The sequence below is a fragment of the Artibeus jamaicensis genome, unplaced genomic scaffold (assembly GCF_021234435.1).
Source record: "Artibeus jamaicensis isolate MK-2021 breed Jamaican fruit bat unplaced genomic scaffold, CSHL_Jam_final contig_519, whole genome shotgun sequence".
Lineage (NCBI taxonomy): Eukaryota > Metazoa > Chordata > Mammalia > Chiroptera > Phyllostomidae > Artibeus > Artibeus jamaicensis.
In genome coordinates this window covers 24690769-24714499 of record NW_026521871.1, presented here as the reverse complement: position 1 = coordinate 24714499, position 23731 = coordinate 24690769, and the positions used below count along the sequence as shown (strand labels likewise).

At 40.3% G+C, this 23731-nt stretch overlaps 1 protein-coding gene across 4 annotated transcripts in view; it reads right to left on the bottom strand.

Moving 5' to 3' along the window:
* Positions 1 to 16271, bottom strand: part of CEP70 (centrosomal protein 70) — a 59184-nt gene extending 42913 nt beyond the window's left edge. The window contains exons 1-2 of one of the 4 annotated variants that reach the window (XM_053669514.1): positions 9922 to 9967; positions 621 to 709 (exon numbers count right to left, since the gene is read on the bottom strand). The gene's annotated coding sequence lies outside the window, so the exon portion shown is untranslated. Of the gene's footprint in view, positions 1 to 620; positions 710 to 9921; positions 9968 to 16146 lie in introns of those variants that run through there. The other 3 variants (XM_053669515.1, XM_037139421.2, XM_053669516.1) reach the window with 3 other exon arrangements.
* Positions 16272 to 23731: the final 7460 nt, after the last annotated feature.

The following is a 23731-nucleotide window of genomic DNA, read 5'->3' as shown; positions in this document are numbered from 1 at the left end:
ACATTTCTTCCTTACCCACTTATATTTCGGTATATATCTCTAACAAATACAGACTCATTATCATAGCTAATAAAAATAACAATTCCTTACTATAATATCTAATCTATGTTCGATTTCTCCCAAGTGTCTGACAATTTTTTAAACAAGGTCCATATTTAGCACTCTTAAGTTTCTTTTAATTTTTAACCGTCCCAGCCCCCTTTTTAACATGCCACATACTTGTTGAAGAAATAGGCCATTTGTCTTGCAGAGTTATCCTCGTTTCAAATTCAGCTTATTGTATTCTCATCATTTAACATATTTTTCCAGCTTCTATATTTCTTGCAAACTGGATATATCTAGAGCCTTTATTAAATTCAGGTTCAGTTATTTTTTGGCAAGAGTAAACTCAGAGGTGGTGCTGTGTCCTTCCTACTGCATCACCATCAGGAATCAGCCAGTTTTAAAATGGGAAGGATACACCATGTAAACCAGACATAAGGCTCGTAGACATCCATAGAAGAGAATCCCCCAGAGCCACATATTCTGACGATCTTCCTAACAGCCACCCCAGACCTCTCTCAAAACCTCAAAGCATCCCTGCAGGCTCAAAGCCTCCACCTTGTTAACTCATACTCAACCTTCAGATGTCAGCTCAGATTTCCTTCTTCATGGAAATCTCCCGTTTCCATGACTAAATCAGGTCCTCTTGTTATATGCTCTTGTAGCACTACAAAGAGTAAAGTATAGAGGTTTAAAGTTCAGAGTCAGAAGGCCTGAGTGACTACCAGCTTACCCGTGTATTAAACTCTGTGACACGGACAAACTCATTAACATCTTTGAGCCTTGATTTCTTCATTTGTAAAAGAGACAACATAGTAATAATACCTACACCTCAGAGGTTGAATTAAGTCAGACAACATGTAGAAAGTTTTTAGTACAGGATCATGGTACACAGAAACTTACAGATAATTGGTAGCTGTTATTACGTAACTATGCTGAACAAAATGGATCTTACCTTACTAATCATACCATCATATATTATCTTAGACCTTTTTCTACAAATTACTCAGCTAACTATCTGATACAAGTTGTTTTACATAAAAATGTCTAGGTAAAATTAAATTCCATGAGATAAGTAGCCTACTTTTTGGTAATGGTCGAGTAGGCAACTCTGCCTCTAAAGACAATAAAGGATGCCAAATAAAACGTGTTTTTTCATATAAGCATTAAAGAACTAACAAGATATGAGAAATTACCAGGCAAAAAAAAATCAAGGAGAACCCACTTTTTCTCTAAAGGCATTTGCCAAACCCAAAAAAGAACGGGGCAAATGAGTGGGGAAAGATAAAAGCCTGGAAGGGCTACAACTCTCAGGAGAAGGGTCAGCAAGAAGTAAACCACCTCTCCCGGGAACAGAAACCTGATTTCCCCTGCTCTGTCATTCCAGTGTCTCAAGGATGTCCCAAATTAACAGTGCTTCAAGCACCTGGCAGAGCCAATGAAATCTCTGGAAAAAGGCCTCAAATTAACCCCACAAAAAACTGTTTCACGTACAACTTCCAGAAAATAGTTAGAGATGACTAAGGCATAAGGAAACAAGATATAAGGAGAACAGAAGCAACAGTCAGAAGAAAACCAGCCAGCAATGAAAGATTTCTAGTATTGTACTTACTAGGTACAGACCATAAAAAAAACTATGCAATGTTCAAAGAAATAAAAGTAAAACTTTGAAACTTCTGGGAGAGAATAGTAATTGATTCGAAAAAAATTTTTAAATTTAGAACAAAAATGGCAATAATTGAAATTAAGATTTTAAATCATAGGCTTAACAGTAGATTAGATAGAAGAGAAGAGTAAATTAATCAATCAGAAGGGAAGTTAGAAGAGACTACTCACTTTTTTAGCTCTCTATGCTGCATTCAGAAAAACACAAAAGAGATTCAACTTCAAATGGAGGGAATATTGCCATCCAAGAAATGGAGAAGAAAAGGGAGCAGAAGCAGCAATTGAAAATAAGACAAAGAAGTTTTGAGAGCCAAAGAAATATTTTAAGTCAATAGATTCTAGAAGCCCAACATAATAATGCATCAGGATAGAGAAAAAAAATTACACCTAGACACATCAAAGTATTAAAAAAACAAAGTATTATAAGCAATTACAGAAAAAAGATAATCTTCAAAGGAGTGACAGAATATCAGTTAACTTCTTAGCAGTAACAATGGGAACTAAAAGTAGTATCTTCAAAGTGCTGAAAAAAATAATTGCAGCTTTCAAATTCTAAACCTGGTGAAAATATCCATTAATAATGAAGGCAAAAGTCCCTGGCTGGTGTGGCTCAGTGGACTGAGGGCCAGCCTGAGAACCAAGGTGTCCGTAGTTCAATTCCTAGTCTAGGGCTCAGGCCAGGGTTGCAGGCCAGGTCCCCAGTAGAGGGCGCAGGGATAGCAACCACACACTGATGTTTCTCTCCCTCTCTTTCTCCCTGCCTTCCCCTCTCTAAAAATAAACTTACAAAAAATAATGAAGGCAAAGGATATTTTCAAATGAAACAAATCTGACAAAATCCTAAAAATGCTCCATGCAGAAGATTTCTTGATAGAAAGAAAGAGCAAAGAAATGGGGGGAGTATAAACATACATTTACTACATAAAATAATAAGATCCTGTAAAGTTTAAAATGTTACCAAAAGGCACAATGACAAAAATATATTAGTTAGGAGTAGGGTAAATAGAGTAGCAGTGTTCTAGTTTTTTTTTGTAACACTGGAGGAGAGTAAAGGCATGTACTACCATCAGGCTTTTGTTAGGGATGCTTGAGAATTTCCAGGATAACAACGAAAGAATACGACACAAACATGTGATTTCCTAATTAATAAAGGGAAAAAAGAGATCATGATGATAAGTCAAAGGAATTTCAAAAGGAGAGATTAAACAGAGAACAAAGACAAAAGTACATGATAAGATAGCAGACTTAATACTCACATCAGTCATATTAAATGTAAATGGAGTAAATGCTCCAATTAAAAAAGAAAGATGGGCCCTTGGCTGGTGTGGCTCAGTGGACTGAGCTCTGGCTTGCAAACCAAAGGGTCACCAGTTGGGTTCCCAGTCAGGGCACATGCCTAGGTTGTGGGCCAGGTCCCCAGTAGGGGGCACACAAGAGGCAACCACATACTGATGTTTTCCTCTCTTTCTCCCCTCTTCTCCTCTCTAAAAATAAATAAATAAAATCTTTAAAAAAAAGAAAGATGGTCAAGTTGGATTTAAAACAAAACGTCAAAGTATATGTTGTTGGAGCAAAATGACACCTAAAATACTAAAAAGCCGTAAAATATAAAGAATGGTAAAAGTAAAATAAAGAGAGGATTGATGGCATAGTGACAGCATAGTTTAATCTCTGAATCCCTACATAAAAACAGAAGCAACTAGGCAGCAAAGACAAAAACAGAAGAACAATATTTATATCAAAAGTTAATGACAAATTATTAGTACAAACATCAAAATAAAAGTGGGTGAAGACAAATCACTAAGCAGCCAGAAAAACTGCAGCATATCAGCATCTTTGTAGGAAGACAAAAAAAGCAACACACACTCTCCAACAGTGATGAGGACTGGAGGACTCCCAAATCATTGGTATTTGCTAATATTCACTCTATGGCACTAACACAAAAACAGCAGGTGGACCCGAAAGGGGTTTTGCCCCCTTTTGCCGTAAGAAGGACTGAAAATGCTGCAGCCCTATACCACCGAAAATTGACACGCTAGGGCTCCAACACAAGACCCACAATAAGAATAAACTTCTATTCTTAGGGATGAAATAAAAATTGAGCAAGACAAACAAGAGGGGAAGGGAAAGTTAAGACCAAGTTGGGATGGAAAACAGGGCCAGGAAATCTTAGAGAAAAAAAGTGCCATATTTTCAAACACTACACAAAACCAACAGAAGAAAGAAATCTGAGACATTAGAAATGCTTTCCTGAATTCTACTGCACTGTACAAGTTCAAGAGGTGAGGATTCAGGGAAGACAGCAAAGGGAGGAGCACCAGGAAAGTCTCCAAATACCAAGATTCTGTGATCTGCTGCTTCCAATCTTGGAGGACCAGACAAAGAAGCAGGCTTGCCTCTCCCCACTGTTGTAAATCCCTCCCACTCTGGCTAAAGTGACTTCCAGAGGATTTAAAGGGCTATCATTCTTTTCTTTTCCCATTCATTTTTTCCCCCTTTCCCCCTTTGGGAGCCAGACATTAAAGACCAGGACTTTTAGTAAATGTACATATGAGGAACAAAAAGTTATTGCACGTGCCCAAGGAAACATTCGGTCTAAAAAAGATCTGAGAAGACCTTAAGTTTACATCTCAGGCTGATCCACAGGAGAGAAAAAACCTGCAACAATTAAAAAAGAAATAAACAAAAACCAAAACCTAGCTAATCACAGTGAAGGAAGAGAATCTTGACTTTCAGAGTTACCACATTATTAGATTCAAATATCCAGTTTTCAACAAAAATAACAAGGTATATACAAAGAATAAGGGAAGTTGGCCTATTTAAAGGGGAAAAAATCAACAAAAACTGTCGGGGTTGGGGCAGAGGGGAGGATCTGAGGGCTAATCTACTAAGGATTTTAAAACAACCATGTTATGGCTGCCAGAGGGGAGGTGCAGGTGAAAAAGGTGAAGGAATTACAAAGTACAAATTGGTAGTTACCAAATAGTCACAGGATGTAAAGTACAGAATAGGGAATATTATTGATAATATTGCAAAAGCTATGTATGGTGCCAGTTGGGTACTGGAACTTTGTAAAGTATATGACTGTCTGATTACTATGCTGTACACCTGAAACTAATACAAAATAATACTGAATGTAAACTGTAATCGAAAAACAAAACCCAACCACACGCTGCCTTCAGAAGACAACATCTAAGCTGCAAAGACAAATATAGACTCAAAGTGAAGGGGTGGACAATGATTCCACAAGCAAATGGCACCCACAGAAAAGCAGGTGTAGCCATACTTGTATCTGACAAAATGGATTTCAAGAGGAAAAAAGGTAACAAGAAACAAAGATGGACACTGTACAATGATAAAGGGGGTGCTGCATCGAGAAGACCTAACAACAGGGTTCCAGATCCTCCGTGCGGACAACCCCCATGTCCCGGCCATCGTGGAGAAGTGGCCCACGCAGCAGCTGCAGGCAGCTCCCTGGGCCGAGTTGGGTCTGATGGACGGAGTGACAATGACCAACACTGCCTTGCTGTATGACGCCATCCCCATCGTGTCTGTGTGCTACCAGAGGGGACCCCAGATGACTGTGAACTCTGTGCAGTACCACAAGCACAAGGCCTGGTGCTTTGGTGGCTGCTTCATGAATTTCATCAAGGAGGCTCAACAGGAAAGATTAACTGGATGGATTGTTTTCAACAAAACCAGTGGCTTATGAACCAATTTCAATCTGGACATCATCAATTTGAAGGAGGACAGCCTGGAGAAGCTTGGGGTATGGAATCCGGCTGGGGGGCTTATCATCACAGACATCGCCAAAGCCCGGGGCCTTAATGTCACCAACTCTCTGACAAATAGGTCACTCGTCACCACAGTGCTGCACTCAGAGCGCGCTGGAATACAACAACTCTGCTCAGGGCCACAGGCCAGAGGCCTCCTAAAGCCCGAGCACTCCATCCTCATGCCCGCCTGAGACCTGACTGGTCAGTCCCTTCTGCAGAGGCCTGTCACGCCCCGCCCACTCCCTAAGCCCAGAAGTTTGAATAGAAACCGTGATGGTGTGGAGGAAAGAAGGGTTGACCTGACCTCTGAACCAGGACTCAGGGTCTACCTCTTCCACTGCAGTCTCAGGGAAAAGGCCCTTTCTGCTGGTCTCCCCAGCTGTGGCAGGTGCTCTGGCCACACCTGGCCACACCTGGAGAGCCCATCAGGTGCTGTGAGCCCACACACATGCCACACGCCAAAGTGCCCCATCCTAAGACCTCTAGGCAACAACAATCTACCTGCCATCCTCCCTCCAGTCCCAGGACTGAATAGTGCCATTTTCTTCTGACCATTTCAACCCAAGGAGTGGTGTCTGGGGTCTCCTGGGGTCTCTTCCCTTTGGAGCTCAGGATGGGCAGGACGTACTTGGGCCACTGCCCCCCTCAGAGTGGCAAGTGCTGTGCCACTCTGAGTATGCCAGCCCCTCTTGAAAAGCCTCCCGGGTGACCAAGACCCTCCCTCTCAGAGACACAGCACTGCTCTTGGAGGCAGCCTGGTTGCAGCCTGGTGGAGTCTGACCAAAGACCTTTTGAGGACAATTCTGGCCCTGGTCAGCTTCTCCTTATAATAAAGCAAAACGTTTACAAGGGGAAAAAAGAAGACATAACAAATGTTGATAAATATGAACCCAATTAGGGAGCAAGAAAATATTTAAAGCAACTACTAAGAGAACTAAAGGGAGAAACTAACAAAAACACCATCATACTAGGGGACCTAAATACCCTATTGATAGCTGCAGAGAGGTCATCCAAAAAGGAAATCAATGAAGAACGACACATTAGACCACATGGGCACAAATGACATTTAAAGAACCATTCATCCCAGAACACCAGATCATACATCCTTCTCTAGTGCACATGGAACTTCTCAAGGACAGACCATATGGTAGGACACAAAACTAGCCTCGACAAATTTACGAAGACTGAAATCATACCAAGAATATTCTCTGAACACAATGCTTTGAAATCAGAAAGCAACTGCAAAAAGGAAGCAAAAACCCCAACAAACGTGGAGATTAAAGAACATGCTACTAGAAAAATGACTGGGTCGAAGAACTAAAAGGTGAGATCAAAGATATATAGAAACAAATGAGAATGACAATAATACATAGCAAAGCTTTGGGGATGCAGCAAAAGCAGTAAGAAGGAAATTTTTATCATTACAAGCCAATCTCAAGAAACGAGAAAAACCCAAGTGAATAATCTAATTCAATATTATATCTTGAAGAATTAGAAAAAGAAAAAAAACCCTCAAAGTCAGAAAAAGGAAGGAAATAATAAAAATTAGAGCAGAATTAAATGAAATAGAGAAAAACTATACAAAAATTAATGCAACAGAGAGCTGATATTTTGAAAAAATTAATAAAATTAACAAACCTATGGCTAGATGCCTAAGGAAAAAAGAAAAAAGGCTCAAAAAATTAGAAATGAAAGATGGGAAGTTATCACAGACATTACAGAAATACAAAGAAGCATACAAGAATAAAAGACTGTATGCCACCAAATTTAATAACCTGGAAGAAATGTATAAGTTCCTAGATGTATAACCTTCCCAGACTGAATCACGAAGAACTGGGGAATCTAAATAGACTGATCAACAGTGAGAAAATTGAAACCACCATTAAAAACCTCCTGAAAGTAAAACTCCAGGACCAAAAGATTTTACTAGTGAATTCTACCAAACTTTCAAAGAATATCTGATACCTATCCTTCTCAAACTCTTCCAAAAAATTGAAGAGGCAATACTTCCCAACACATTTTATGAGGCCAACATAATCCTGATGCAAAAACCTGGCAAGGATAACACACAAAAAAGAAAACTACAAACCAATACCTCTGATGAATATGATACAAAAATCTTAAACAATATTTAAACAAAATACTAGCAAATCAAATACAACAATACATTTTAAAAAAATACATCACCGACTTCTGATCAAGATGGTAGCACAAGGAAATGCAGTACTTGCCTCCTCCCACATCAAAATTACAACTGAACTACAAAACAACCACCACTCAAAACTGCCTAAAATCTAGCTGAATGGAAGCCCTACAACTAGGGAATTAAAGAAACCACATCAAGACTAGTGGCAGGGGCAAAGAGAGTGCTATGAACAAACTGTATGCCAACAAATTTGATAACCAAGATGAAATGAACAAATTCCTAGAACCCCAAAACCTACCAAGACTAAATCACAAAGAAATAGAAAATCCTTTGTATATCTAGAAAGGAGACTGAATTAGTAATCAAAACTCTTCAGCTAAGAAAAGCCTTGGATCTGGTGGCTTCACTGAGGAATTCTATCAAACATTTCAAAAAGAACAAACACCAATTCTTTTCAAACTTTTCCAAAAAACCAAAGAGATCGAAACACTTCATAACTTATTTTTGGAGGGAAACATCTGTCACATGAAAGTCAGACAAAGACAATACAAGAAAATTAATCACCAATATCCCTTATGAATATTGATGCAAAAACCTTCAACAAAATACTAGTAAAACCAAATTCAGCAGCCTATTGAAAGGATCATGATTTAGTAGGAGTTACTCCTGGAATGTAAGAATAGTTCAATGTATGAAAAATGATCAATGTAATACACTAAAATAATGGAATGGAAAGGAAAAAAAATACATGATCATCTCAACTGATGAAGAAAAAGCAGTTGACAAAATCCAATGCTCTTCCATACTAAAAACACTGAACAAACTAGAGAAGGAAACCACCTCAACATAATAAAAGTCATATATGAAAAGCAGCGAACATCATAATTAATCATGAAAAAAAATGAAAGTTTTCCCTCTAAGATCAGGAACAAGGCAAGGATGTCCACTCTTACCATTTCTTTTCTAGCCAAAGTTCTAGCCAAAACAATTAAGCAAGGAAGAGAAATAAAAGGCACCCAAATTGGAAAGAACAAAAATTATCTGATTGCAGATATAATCTTATATGCAGAAAACCATATACACACACATGCACACACACTATTAGCACCGATAAATTCAGCAAAGTAGCAAGATACAAAGTCAAAGTACAAATATCAATTACATTTTATACACTAACAATAAGCAATCTAAAAGGGAAATTAAGAAAACAGTTCCATTTACAACAACATAATTAAATAGGAATAAACTTAGCTAAAGAGGTGAAAAACTTATACAATGAAAACTATAGCAGTCCCCCTTGTCTGCTGAGGATACATTCTAAGACCCCCAGTGGATGCCCGTGGGTATTAATGAACACTATATCTATTGTTTTTCCCTATAAATGCATACCCAAGATAAAGCTAAATTTATAAATTAGGCATAGTAAGATGTCAATAACAGAACAATTTTAATATAGGCAACTTAAATACCCACTTTAAAATGTACTCTATTTATAAAGAATGAAGCTGGAGGTATCACACTACCTAATTTCAAATTATACTACAGAGCTACAATAATCAACACGGCATGGTATTGGCAGAAGAACAGAAACACAGACCAATGGAATAGAACTGACAGCCCAGAAATAAAACCACATGTATACGAGCAAATAATTTTTTTTCAAAGGAGCCAAAAACACACAATGGAGGGAAAAAAGCCTCTTCAATAAATGACGCTGGGAGAATTAGAAACCCACATGCAAACAAATGGGACTAGATTATAGTTTGTTCCCTTGGACAAAAATTAATTTAAATTGCATAAAAAACCTAAATATAAGATCTGAAACAATAAAAGCACATAGGAGAAAATATAGGTACTGAACTTATGGACCTGGATCATAGAGAACATATGAATTCAACCCCAAAGCAAGGGAAGTAAAGGTAAAAATGAATGACTGAAACTATGAGTATATGAAACTAAGAAGCTTCTGTTTAACAAAAGAAACTGGCAACAAAACAAAAATGCAACTAACCAAATGGGAGAAGATATCTGCAAACAAGTCCAACAAGGGATTAATATTCAAAATATATAAAGAACTCACACAACTCAACACCAAACAATCTTGATTGTAGTGATAGATTTGCAGGTGAATACGTATGTTAAAACTTATCAAATAATACTCTTTAAATATGTGCAGCTTATTACATCCCATATACATCTCAATAAAGCTGCTTTAAAAATATTTTCTGAAATTAAAAAAAAAATGTGAGACTGAATATGGAAAGAGCTTATCAAGTACTTCTCAATACTGACCTAGAAGAACCAACACGAAGACACATTCTGATAAAATTACTGGACTCTAAAGAAAAAGAAAAAAGAAACATGACTTTAAAGGGTAAAAACAATAGATGATCATCTGACTTTGATACCAATGCTTTATACCAGAATGGAAGTAATATATTTAAGAAACTCAAGGAATAGAAGTATAAGCTGAAGATTTTATATCATCAAAACTGACTTTCAAGTATAAAGGGCACAAACTTTTGTCAACATGCAGGAACTAAAGGAATATTCCTTCTTGAGGAATCTAATAAAAAAATGAGCATCAGGTCATCAAAATGCCTAGAAAGACATCAACATAAACACTAGTGGCGAGCATTAAATATACCTAAAGAACTAAGAAGAGCCCGGCCAGTGTGGCTCAGCTGGCTGGAGCATCATCCCATGCAGTGAAAGGTTGTGGGTTTGATTCCCAGTTGGGACACATGCCTGGGTTGCAGGTTTGGTCCCCAGCTGGGGCACGTACAAGAGGCAACCCATCAAAGTTTCCCATTGATGTCTCTCTCTTTGTGGAATCAATAAATACGGATGAAAAAAAATTTAAATAATTAAGAATAGCCCTGGATGGGTGGCTCAGTTAGATGCAGTGTCGTCCTGTATACCAAAACGTCACTGGTTTGATTCCCATTCAGGGCACATGCCTGGGTTGTGGGACAGATTCTCAGTTGGAGGCATGCAAGAGGCATTTTGCACTGATATTTCTCTCCCTCTCTTTCTCCCTCCCTTCCCCTCTCTCTAAAAAGTAAATAAATTAAAATAAAACCTTAAAAAGAACATTACACACACTTAAAAAAACTGGAAACACTATTAAAAATGTGTAACTAGAAAATAATCATGATACCTGGAATACAATAATTGGTGTTGTTTCTAAATATAAGTAAATAAATTATTAAATTTAAAAATGAAAACAAAAGATTCTTTTCCTGAAAATCTGAGCCAAAAACATGGGTGTGCATTATACACAGGAGCACACTGTACATGGCAAAGTACGGGAAGTTTCACTAGTGATAATAATCACGATGAACTGAACTGACAAACATGTTTAAATTCATGACTTTATACTGACATTCAATTTTTTAATTGTCTTCTAAATATAAGGAATCAACGTACAAGATTAATTACTACAATATTATCTATAAGAGTACAAGAAAGGGAAGGAAACTAGATATTCACCAACTGGGAGCTGGTAAATAAACTTTGGCAACACACAATGTACCAGGATAGACAAATGAAAATATTATGTAGATGTAAAAATAAAAGATGAAAAAAAAAAGAAAAAAGAAATGATGATGCTCTTTATCTACTGGTTATGTATATTAAAAATCAAGTATAAATGTATAAACTTCTTGTTTATATATAAATGTTTTCGTAAACAGAAATATAATAAACCAAAAATATTTGTTGACTTTGGGGAAGGGTCAGAATTATTAAAATAGTGACTTAAGCCTGGCTGGTGTGACTCAGTGGACTGAGTGTATGCTGCAAACCAAAGGGTCGCTGGTTCAATTCCCATCAGGGCACATGCCTGGATTGTGGGCCAGGTCCCCAGTGGGGGTTGCATGAGAGGCAACCACACATTGATATTTCTCTCCCTTCCTTTCTCCTTCCCTTCTCCTCTCTAAAAATAAATAAATAAAATGTTTAAGAAAAATAGTGACTTAAGTGAAAATTTCCAACATATATGCATTCGAATAGGAAAACTCAACTCTATGAATGTCTAATATGCCTATACTATTTACATTGAAATATAAACTTAATTTAAACTGTAAAAAAAAGAAAGAACCAATTTATTATTTTGAAAATTGGTAAATAAATGGTAGGAATCGAGCATAAATTCTGCCTTTCCTAAAGGAACTATACATACTGCTGCCTATCCAATGATTACACAAGGGACCAGGATCCCAACTAGTAAATGAACAGGACTTGATGGAACTACAACCTATTTTGCAACCTTCAATGAACAGATGCAGGCATTAAGTAGCACCAGCTGCTGAGATCAGCAAGAAAAAAATAACACGCATTATGTGCCTCCTACAGTCTCACCAATCACCACCCAGAAAATTGCCAAGGGGACGGACTCTAAGCCTTACCCAGTCTGGAACCCAGCTACCAACGTGCGGGAATTACCCAAGGCAGAGAAACGTGTGGATTGTACATGATTATACAATCAGCAAAACCCAGACTGCAAGACACAGAGAACAAATGACCAAGGTTCTTTATCAGATTAATTATGAGAAAAAGGAACAGAAAAAAACTACAAATGAAATTTTTAAAAAATACTGCTGTTGAACATTATGGTAAGTGAAATAAGACAGTCAGAGAAAGTAAATACCATATGATTTCACTCATACGTGGAATCCAATGAGCAAACTGAACTAACAAGCAAAACAGAAACAGACTCATAGACGGAGAGCAGGCTGACAGGTAATGGGGGGGATGGAGGGAATCCAACCAAAAAGAAAAAGGACATGGACCACAGTGTGGTACTTGTGGAGACAGCGGCGTGCGGGGGGCGCAAGGGGACTAAATGGTAATGGGAAAAAATACAATAAAGATTAAATCAAAAAATCAAGTCAAATGAAACAGAAATATTGGCACAGAATTTTTACATAAGTAAATGGAAAAATTAAATAATATCATGGGCAAGACTACATTGTAGTATCTAGGAATATGTATTCATGAAAAGCTTTTTTTAAACACAAGGAAGCAATTACCATGGAAGTCAGAAGATGGCTACTCATGGGAGTACAGGAGTAGCTGTGACTGGGACGGGGCGATGGGGCGGTGGGGCGGTGGGGCGGTGGGGCGGTGGGGCGGTGGGGCGATGGGGCGATGGGGCGGTGGGGCGTGGGTCTACACCCGGACCCAGGTGCACCATCTTTTAATAATTCGTTATGCTATCCATACAGTCTGTGTGTTCTGTTTGATTTCATAATGAAAATTCATTTCACTATTAAAAAATAGTTAAATAACAATAAAAACAAAAGTAAATACTAACCAAAAGACAGCTGGTATAATTTTTAAAAGATTTTATTTATTCATTTTTAGAGAGAGGGGAAGAGAAGAAGAAAGAGAGGGAGAGAAATATCAAGGTGTGGTTGCCTCTCACATGCCCCATACTGGGGCCTGGCCCGCAATCCGGGCATGTGCCCTGACTGGGAATTGAACTGGCAACCCTTTGGTTCACAGCGAGCACTCAATCCACTGAGCTACACCAGCCAGGATGAAAACTGGTATAATTTTATAGCCAGACTGCCTGGGTTTGAATTGTGGATTCTTCCACACAGCCAGAAAAGTACTAATCTCTCTGTGCCCCCATTTCTCTATCACGAAGTAAGCATAAGAAAAACATTTAGCTCATAGGTTGTGTAAAGATCAAGGGAGTTAATACACAGGCAGACCTCAGAGATACTGCAGGTTCAGTTCCAGGCCATCAGAATGAAGCACACATAAAAGTTATGCTTACACTATAGTCTATTAACTGTGCAATGGCATTATGTCTAAAAAAACAATGTACATACCTTAATTTTAAAATACTTTATTGCTACAAATACTAACCACTATCTGAGTCTTCAGTGAGTTGTGCAGGGAAGTTAAGCACAATAAAACAAGGTATGTCTATAGAAAGGAAACAGAACAGTCCTGACACATAGTAAGACAGAGGTGGCGATCAGCTGTGTTGTTACTTAAACTCTCTGGGCTTTAATTTCCTTCAATGAATTTAAAGTATGTACCTGATAGGATTATCAGAAAGTCAAAAGGAAATATATGTATTATACCTAGCATAGTAACCAATAAACAATAGATTCTTTCCATGGTCTCCCAACATCCAGAGAGTAATCTGTCACATTAGGCATACCTCAGTCACAGCACATTCCTCTTGCACTTTTAACCTGGTCATTCAAGTTGATCTCAATGAAATGATCATCCAGTGAATCTTATACCTGAAACTGGATCGTCATCTAGGTTTCAAAGAAACAGGCCAAAAACTCTTAAAATATCCAACCTCCTAGTAAGAATGGTCTTGTCTGATTGCCAGAGCAGGCATCCACAGTACTGGTAACCAATGAACTGAAGCTGCACAACTTAAGTAACTGCTAATGAACTCTGATGCTCAATACCATGTGCCTTCTCCCTTTTCTTCTTTCCTGTTCTCAACTTTCCTCTCCCCGCTGGGAGCCCAAATCTATCTATCATCAGTTCTACTTCTGGCCTCACAAGTAGAATATTCTCATTTGCAGGGTATTAAAAAGAACCACGCTCAGAGAGACAAACACCACCAAACACAAAAGGCAAAAGCAGGAAGAAAACTATATCTCAATTCCACCAGTAATCCAAAGGCAAGGGCAGGAAGAGAAACTACCTCAATTTCCCCAGTAACCAAGCTTTCCTTTTTAGAGGTCCATACTCTGAAATTAATGCGTCAATTGTTTGCAGCCTTCCAGGCTCAGGCTCACAGGACACAGCTGGAACTTCCAATCACAGAAAGAAATCAAAGGCTTGCCAAGGCATAAGCTGTAGCTTTAATGAGTCTGTTTATTTTATTATTTTTTTGATACCTCACCCTAGGTAAGACTTAGGGGTTGCAGGGTAGGAGTTGGTTTGTACATGGCATAGAAAGCCAAGTGCAAAAAAACCAGAACATAGCTGTATTTTCTGGCACTGTCCAGGTTTCCCAAGAGCCCTTTGGTAACTTGCCCTTTACAGGTTTAAAGCCCCTGTAATATGCACCATATATTTAATATAACTATTTTTTCACCATGGGGGAGAAGGACTGGAAATAAACCATGGTGAATTAACTATTCTTTCTCAAGAGAATATTAAAATTCATAATTAGCTTTCTCAAAAGCATATAGCAATAAATGGAATATGCATTGTTTTCAAAGTCTCTACTGTCTAGTAAGGGCAAAAGCGCTCTTCTAAACATATGCCAACATACTGTTTAATGTTCCTAAAAAACTGAATCTAGCAAAAACAAGAAAATGGAGTTAGGATTGGATATCATCTCCACCAAATCATTCTGCCCCAGGAGAGGTTACATAAAGGGCCAAAACACACTTCTCCCCCTTTGAAGCAAAAGCTGAGGCAAAACCCTAGTGGGCCCCCTCTTCCCAAGGTGGGGCTGGGGAAGTCCAGGTCCATTTGGCAAACTGAAAGTAAATCAACAATTTGGCAAATTGAAAGTAAAACAACAGCAAATGGACATTACGTGCACAGTGTTTAATAATGCAATAATTTAAAAAAAATAAACCGGTAGTAGAAACCCTTTCTAGTTGGTCTCTTAGCCTCTGCCGTTTCCACCTCCTTTTCTTACTAGAATAAATCAGACTCTGCGTAAAGTCAGAGGAGCCCCGAAACAGGAATGCGAATAAACCAGAGAATGGGATACTCGCCTACCAATTTGCACATACCGCCCCATTTTTTGCTCCCAGTCTTCCCTAGCCAAGTAACATTCACAGACCCCCAATTACCTACGATTTATACGGAATCCATCTGCCCAGGTATTAAGAGTGATTTTCAACAGGTATGCCATAAGAATGTTTTTTAACATTAAAAAAAATTATTGTTCAAGTACAGTTTTCTGCCTCCCCCCAGCCCCTCCCCACCACCCCAGTTCTCTCCGCCACCTGCCCATGTTTCCACCCCTCCTTGTTATTGAGAATTTTTAAAACATTCAATACCTGACTATTTAGTCTGGGGCACTGATCTCTTTGTTCTTTGATTGTCAAATTCAAAAATGACAACAGCCAACACAACAGTAACCATTAGTGTGAATAAAGCAAAATTATACCTTTTTCGAGTACCATAGAATTTTAATTATTAGTTTATGCGAGCCATGAAATTTAAAAGGTTGAAAATCGTTGCTCTAAGATTTACTTTTACTGCCCCATTTAACCTCCGCAACCACCACGCTAGGCAAGAATTACCAGCTGTATTCTATAAAAGAAAATGAGGCGCTGAGACGTTACGTTAGTAGCCAAACATCACAAAGGGCAGGCAGCCAAGACTCAAACCAGGTTTACTAGGTACCCAATCCTAAAACTGTGATTTTTTTTCAACTGGCGCGAACCAGTACAAGGCGGCTCCTCTCTGGGGGCTGCGACAAGGGTTCAGTTCATCCACTCGCAGGGCCCAAGTGAAGCCAATTCAAGTAGGAGCTGTAGCCCAGGACCCTGTGAACCCCAGCGCTGCACTCACCTACCTCCGCCGACGTGTGCCACCAGCAGCTCGCCCAGCGGGGCTAGTTCAGTTGCCTTGGGCCCCGCCTCTGCAACCGTTTCCGCGCTGTGGAAGGCTGACCAATCGAGCCCTAATACGTCGAGGGGGCCTCCGCATGCTCCACCTCGGGAATGCCAGGAGCGATTTTCTCCGGTCGCTGCGGTAGGCTGGGACATCCCAGCACCTCCCAGTTGGCTGTTATTGGGGGCGGGGCTTACATTATTGTAGTTGCACGTGCTTGAGCGTGCGTGGCCGTCGCGCCTGCGCACTGCCGTTGCACTTTCAACAAGGTCTTAGTTCGCAGGTGTTTTACCACCTACCTGGAGCTCAACATGCCGGGATAATTTAAGATTAACACAGCGAGTCGGTCGGTGAAAGTGAGGCCCAGACTACGTGGCCACCTTCAAACACATACACCTCCGTAACCGCGAGCTTTTAACTGCTGAACCTGTTCTCTATGTTCCAGACCTGGCTGAGCACGGCAGCGCCTGTCATTTGGAGGACCCCCAAAGTGTTTGTTTATGACATTTTACCCTTCTATTCAGCATTTGCCAAATATTCACAAAGTGTCAGGACCTGTATCAGGCTCCAGAGATGCAGAGGTGGCTGACAGGAGATGCTCAAAGTCTAGTTAGGGAGAATGGGTGGGTATACACTCTGAATCTAAGATCGTGTGATATCATCAGAGAAGGGTGTGAAGGGCACAGAATGGAAAGAGAAGGTGGCTTACCTAAGTTGGTCACTGAAGTCTTCCTAGACCAGTGGGTCTCAACCCCAACTGCACATTAGAATTACCCAGGGAGCTTTGAAAACCCTTGCTACTCAAGCCTCGGGGTGGGACCTGGAGATTCTAATGCACAGCCATGCTCAAAAACTGCAAGTGTGGAGGAGTACTTAAGAATGATTCTGAATGGTGAAAAGAGTTTCCCAGTAATGCAGGGAAGAAAGGTAGAGAAAAATTCATGTGTAAATGAAGTAATAATTCGAAAGCACATTATTATAATGCCTAGTTTACAAGTGCTCAACAAACCAAATTGGGGGGGGGGTAGTTAAACCTGGGTCCTTTGAGGACAGTTCATATCAGCCTTCCCTCGAAACATAAGTCCCACAGCCTCTGCAAACATAATGGAACCTACTGAGGGCTGCCTTTGGAAGCTGAGGAATGTGCTTCATCACTGTAGAGGCTGAAGAAGAAAGCCTTAGGAGGTATGCGGAGGATCTGGGACTCCATTCAGAAGGTGATAGGAAACAATAGACAAGTCTTCAAAATGGGCGTTAAATGGAAAGGTGTTTGGGTGTCTGCCAGTCGAATTGTCTTGTATCCTGATATATTGGTGAAAGCTATAAAACAAACAAACAACAACAAAAAATAAACAAAACCCAGCTCCACAGTGTACAAATGTGATCGCTGCTTTACTTTTTTTTCCACAAAAGAAAAATCAGCTCAATTCTCTACTCCTCAGTTTAATACGTTGAGGATATACAAATAGGATCCATGCCCACCATTTTAAAAAAACTGGTAGGGGGTTAAGTGATCCAAAAATTCCTGAAGGAAAATACGATTTCCACACACCTCCTTAAAGAGAAGGCCAGGTCTCTCACCTGTCACCACTGTCATTGCCTCTTGCAGCCACAGAGTGTCGCTGTTGACAACCTGTATTTTCTAACTGGCTAAATGATGCAAGGTCTGTAGCCTTGCAGGTCCCTCAATGGCCGACAGGCCTCTCCAGGTGAGATAACAGCTACGGTATCTCTCACAAGAAGGTCTCAGAGCCACAGCAATTTGGATACAATACTTTCAGACTCATACTCATCCTTATTCCAGGCAGCTGTGTCTGGCCCCCATGCAAACATAACCACAAGGGTTCCAGAAGGGAAAAGGGGTTACCATAATTGGAATTGGCACTGGGTCAGGTACTCTTTGAATCATATGGGTTGGGAGGTGGAGACATGATGACAAGTAAAACTGGAGTCCTGAGCCCGTGAGGGGACAATGAATGCTAGATGAATAGATCACCAGCATCCATACTCTTTGAAGAACAGGAGGCCTGTTGGCTCTCTATTTCGTACCAATAGCAAGCCCCCTTCTCATCACTCCTGGACTTTGTGTGTAGTGAAGAGGAGGAAGCTCTGTAGCACTGTCCTCCAAAGAAATTCCCTTCTTATGGACCATCAAGGCAGAGCCTGTCTAGCACCTTGGTTTGCTGGAGAACGAAAAGACTGCACACAAGTTCAGCCTTCATCTCGGCATTGTGCTGCACTGGGTTCGAGAGTTTTCTATAGGGATCACTCACCCATCAGGATTCTAATGGTTCTGAATGCTTATATAACACTCAGCCATTTACGAAAAATTTATTAGGCACTGGTTATGTATTAGGGATTGAACTAGATGCTGGGTTTACAGTTGTGAATAAACCAGATGTGGTTCCTGCCTTTGGGGATCTTACAGTCTAGTTGGCAAGAGAAATATGAAACATACAAAGAAGTACATAATTATGGTAAGTGCTGTGAAGGAAGAGAATGGGAGTGCATGGTGGAGGCCTCTCTTAGGAAGTGACATTTAAGCTGAGATCCAAAGCTTGCCTTCCTTTCAGCTCACCACTTTCCTCTGTGGTTTGACTTCCCAGTATAAATTATACCCTTCGTTAGCAATTAAAACAAACCTTTTCGTTTCTAAACTGCTAAACTGGTTCTCGAATTTTCTCGTGGGTATTGAACTATGAGGTTTCTTCCCACCACTAGAAATACATGAAATATAAATGGTATTTGGTGATGAACTCTTGGAGCTTCTCTGATTCACAAGTTTTTTCAAATCCTTTATTACATTAACACATTTGTTTGTTTCCCCCATGAGAATTTGAACTCCTGGGGAAATGGGTCATATCTTACTTTTTCCAGCATCCAGAATAGTCCCCAGCACACAGTAGGTGCTCAGTGCAGTGTTAAATTGCATTGTTAAATCTAAATTAGATCTATACAGGTGGCATTCACCATCAATAGCCATTTTCCGATATGAAGGACAATAAGCAAAAGGCTCAGGCAAATATATTAATAACAGATGCTTGAGAATCTATACAGAATAACAATAGGCATATTAATTAAGCCCTTAAAATATACCAGGCTCTGAGCTAAGCACACTTTTATCTTCTACTTGTTGACTCTTCACTGTAATGTATATACTGTTATTATCTTTACAAATTACATTACAAATTATGAGATTAGGAAATAGAAGGGGAAAAAAAGACTTCAGAGTCAGGATCTGAAATTAAAATTCTGGCTCCAAAGTCTATTTCATTAACCAATTGACCATGCCATGTCTCATCATGGGCATCTGCTCTCCTGTAAGTTGGTGTATGCACTTATTTTCATTTGCAATTATTTCATCTGTCTCTGTGTTAGTTATCTATTGATGTATAACAACAAATTATCCCCAATCACAGCAGCTGAACACAAACATTTACTACCTCAAAGTTTCTGAGTCAGAAATACAGGAGTGCCTTAGCTGGATGGTCTGACAGAAGCTTTCCTGAGGTTGCGGTCAACCTATTGGCCAGAGCCACAATCACCTCAAGGCTCAGCAGTGGCACAAGGATTAACTTCCAAACCCATATGTGTGGTTGTTGGGAGGCCTCAGTTCGTTCCTTGTCAAGTGGGTCTCTTCACAGGCTGCCTGAGTGTCCCCACAACACGGCACTTCCCACAGAGGGGGTGATCTAAGAGAATGTGTGAGCAGCTACAGAAGTCGGTTTTTAGAATCTGTTTTTCCTGATCACGAGACCAACCCTGGGAAAATGTGGGAGAGGACTGCACAGGGTGGGACACCAGGAAGCAGGGATCACTGGGAGCCATCCTGGAGGTGACTAACCATAACCTGTGTGCTCATTTTTTGTGACTGTCTCCTCCACTAGAATGTAAACCTTATGAGTGAGGAAAAACCAGCAGTGCTGCTCACTGTTATAGTCCCTGTCACAGTGCCCGTCATATAACGGTCAATACTGAACGAATGTAGTGATGATGGTGAAATGAGGTCCGAAGGATGAGATCCCTACAGTCCTGTCTTACACTCAAATTGCCAGCTGCCATTCATTCATGGTACCATTTAAATAATTTTTAAAAGCAGGACTATATCACGCCCAAGAAGATTTACATATATGAGGCCTGTCCAGAAAATATCCAACCATATAATATGAAAAAGAGACATTTTATTGAAGAAGATAAAAAATACAAGAAACACTGTACATAGGATGATGACACCTCCGCTCCCTTCAAAGTAGGCACCTTGGGACCTCACACAGTTCTCCCAACTGCCATCATCTACCCTATTGTATTTTCCTTAATCTCATGGATGGTCTGAAATCTCTTCCCTTTCAAAGGTGATTTTGGTTTTGGGAAAACCCAGAAGTCACAGGGCACCAAATCTGGGCTGGAGGGGGGCTGAGTCCCCTGGATGATTTGATGTTTTGCCAAAAGTCTCCACGCCACACATGATGCATGAGCGGGAACACTGTCATGATGTAACTGCCAATCACCAGCTGCCCATAGCTGCGGCCTTCTGAATCATCCAAATAGTTTCTGCGGAGGGATGTTCAAGCTTAATGCAAAATTTGATGCAGATTTTTGCTCTACGCAGTCATTTTAAAGATTTTATTTATTTATTTTTAGAGACTGGGGAAAAGAGGGAGAAAGAGAGGGAGAGAAATATCCGATGTGTGAGAGATACATCAATCAGTTGCCTCTCACAGGCCCCCAACTAGGGAACTGGCCAGCAACCCAGGCAGATGCCCTGACTGGGAACTGAACCAGCAACCTTTTGGTTCACAGTTCAGCATTCAATCCACTGAGCCACACCAGCCACCAGGGCTTGCTCAGTCATTTTGAATGTGACAGCCACACAGTACACATGCTCACTCAATAGCGTCTACCACCCCCACTGACTAGTTCAGTGAAGTCCTGAGAACCATTCTCATTATATTTATAATGGTTGGACTTTTTCCAGACACATATATTGGAGGTCTGTCTGGAAAGGTCTACAAAATCACCTTGGTTTGCTTCTCTACTTTCTGCATTTGCGCCACAGCTTCCTTGAGCTGAGGGAGAGCCCGGCCAGCAGCATGAGGCTGTAATCACTGACACTGGTTCTGACACAGCCCTCTAAGGCCAGAATCCTGGGCCCTGAGCTCTTGCCTAAAGCACTGGGGCCTCTTCCTTTAACACAGAGCTGGTAGTCACACTGGAATAATGCTGGAAGGTCACATTAAAATTTTAAACGTGTAGGTATCAGACTATGTACTTTTCCTTTTATTTTTATCTCTATTCATGCTCTTCAAAAAGTAAGTTCAGCCCTGGCTGGCGTAGCTCAGTGGATTGAGCGCGGGCCTGCAAACCAGAGTATCGAGGTTCGATTCCCAGTCAGGGCACATGCCTGGGTTGCAGGCCAGTTCCCAGCAGGGGACTCACCAGAGGCAACCACACATTGATGTTTCTCTCCCTCTCTTTCTCCTTCCCTTCCCCTCTCTCAAAAAATAAATAAAATATTTTTTAAAAAAGATTAAAAAAAAATTTTTTAAAAAGTAACTTCAGAAAATCAGTCAACCCATTAACAATTCTCTTTGCAAAAGGAGGCTCAATTAAAACATGGACTATTGTGAATGAGAGCATTTTTAGCTTCTCTCTTAACACAAATCACTGATATCTATGGGCAAGTTGGTGAGAGGCCATTTAAGAAGAAAGAGCAGCATCCACGTACTTCCTGGGAAACAATCTGAGAGCGAGAATAAAGTCAAAGGCAGGATCAGTCTGAATGAATGAGTATGTTTTGTACTCAATTTCAATACCTTTCACAATGTTGTGTTCAGCTTTCTTTCTTTCCATAACAATCCTGTCTGGTAACAACATACTATTCCTGTCTCTAGTGTCTTGGGCCCAGGGAAAGAGTAGGTGAAAAATGCAGCCCAAACCGGTATGTTCCTTAATCCCAAGTATCCCAAACACTATATCCAAAGAGAAAATAGTGACACAGAACAGGTCACCTGTGAAATCACGAACTGCCTTGCCCATTCTGGGTGCAGACCCGGGTGCACCTTCTGAGCTCACCCTGCTGTCCCAGGGCACAGGATCTTTCTAGGCCTCAAAGACAAGGCTCGGATTTTATTCAATCTTAATGAACACTTTTCTAGTAAGGTCCTATTGTTGTGAACTTTTCAAATTCCACAGGCCTGGCCCCACATACTGGCCCTGCAACTCCTGAAGGGCTATGAGTCTCTCTGTAATTTGGTGTAAATATAATCACTGGCTGTTGTAAGAATTATAGACAATGAGCCTTGGCTGGTGTGCCATCAGTGTTTCTCTCCCAGCTCAGTGGACTGAGCATGGGCCTGTGAACTAAAGGGTCCCTGGTTCGATTCCCAGTCAGGGTACATGCCTGGGTTGTACAGCAGGTCCCCAGTAGCGGGCATGCGAGCGGCAACCACATGTTGATGTTTCTCTTCCTCTCTTTCTCCTTCCCTTCCCTCTCTCTAAAAATAAATCAATAAAATCTTTAAAAAACTATAGGCAATGATACAAGGGCACATAGCAAGCACTTGATAAATGACCCCATTGGTTTTGTTAAAGATAGCCCAATTCCTAAAGTTTTATAAGAAAATATGATCCTTCATTAACACGTCTTTGATTTACTGACCAGGATTTTCTAGTCTTAACCCAACAACTCAGGATTGTTTCTAAGAAGAACTAAGGACTAGGGAAAAAAAATTAAGGAGACATCTTCACCCAGCTTTGTCCCAACTCTGGAAATTTCACCACTCTGGAGTCTTTTACCTTTTCCCCTTAATTCATTCTTTCAACAATCATTTATTTTAAACTCCCTGTTCAAGATATTGGTGCAAAAGAAAATACAAACATGAAAAGTCTTTGTCTCAGGGGACTTCCAGTACAGAGCAGCAAACAAGAACCCAGCACTCAGTAAGCAGAATTCCTGTAACGTAATTTACTTAAGAATTCAGTTATTGCCCTGGTCAATGTGGTTCGGTTGGTGGGAGCATCATCCTGTAACTGAAAGGTTGCCAGTTCAATTCCCAGTCCGGGCACATACGTAGGTTGTGGGTTCAAACCCTGGTCTGAGAGCTAGATCCCAGGTCCAGGCACTTACACTCCCAGGTCCAGGAGCAAGCAGGAAACAACCCATCAATGCGTCTTTTTCACATTTGATGTTTCTCTCTCTTAAAAATAAAAATAATTCAGTTGTTACTAGTTTGTAGACTGTATAATCTAATCAAAAGATTATTCCCTATTGCCTCTCAATTCCCCCTTTACTCACATACTGGCCTAGAATGTAGAAATGAATCCACCCTTTAACCCCAAAGGTGAGACAGTCCTTTACATCGACATCAAGCTGCAAGAAGAGATTACGTAAGAGGTCTGGATGCCTCTCTGCCCCCAAATCTGCTGGGCCCTCAGAACCCCTCCAGAACACTTGTCATGTCTCTGCTTTGTTGCTGGGCCCACTCTCCACAGGGACCACTCACTGCTGTCCTCAGGTGTCCCACTCAACAACCTTCCTCTTTCT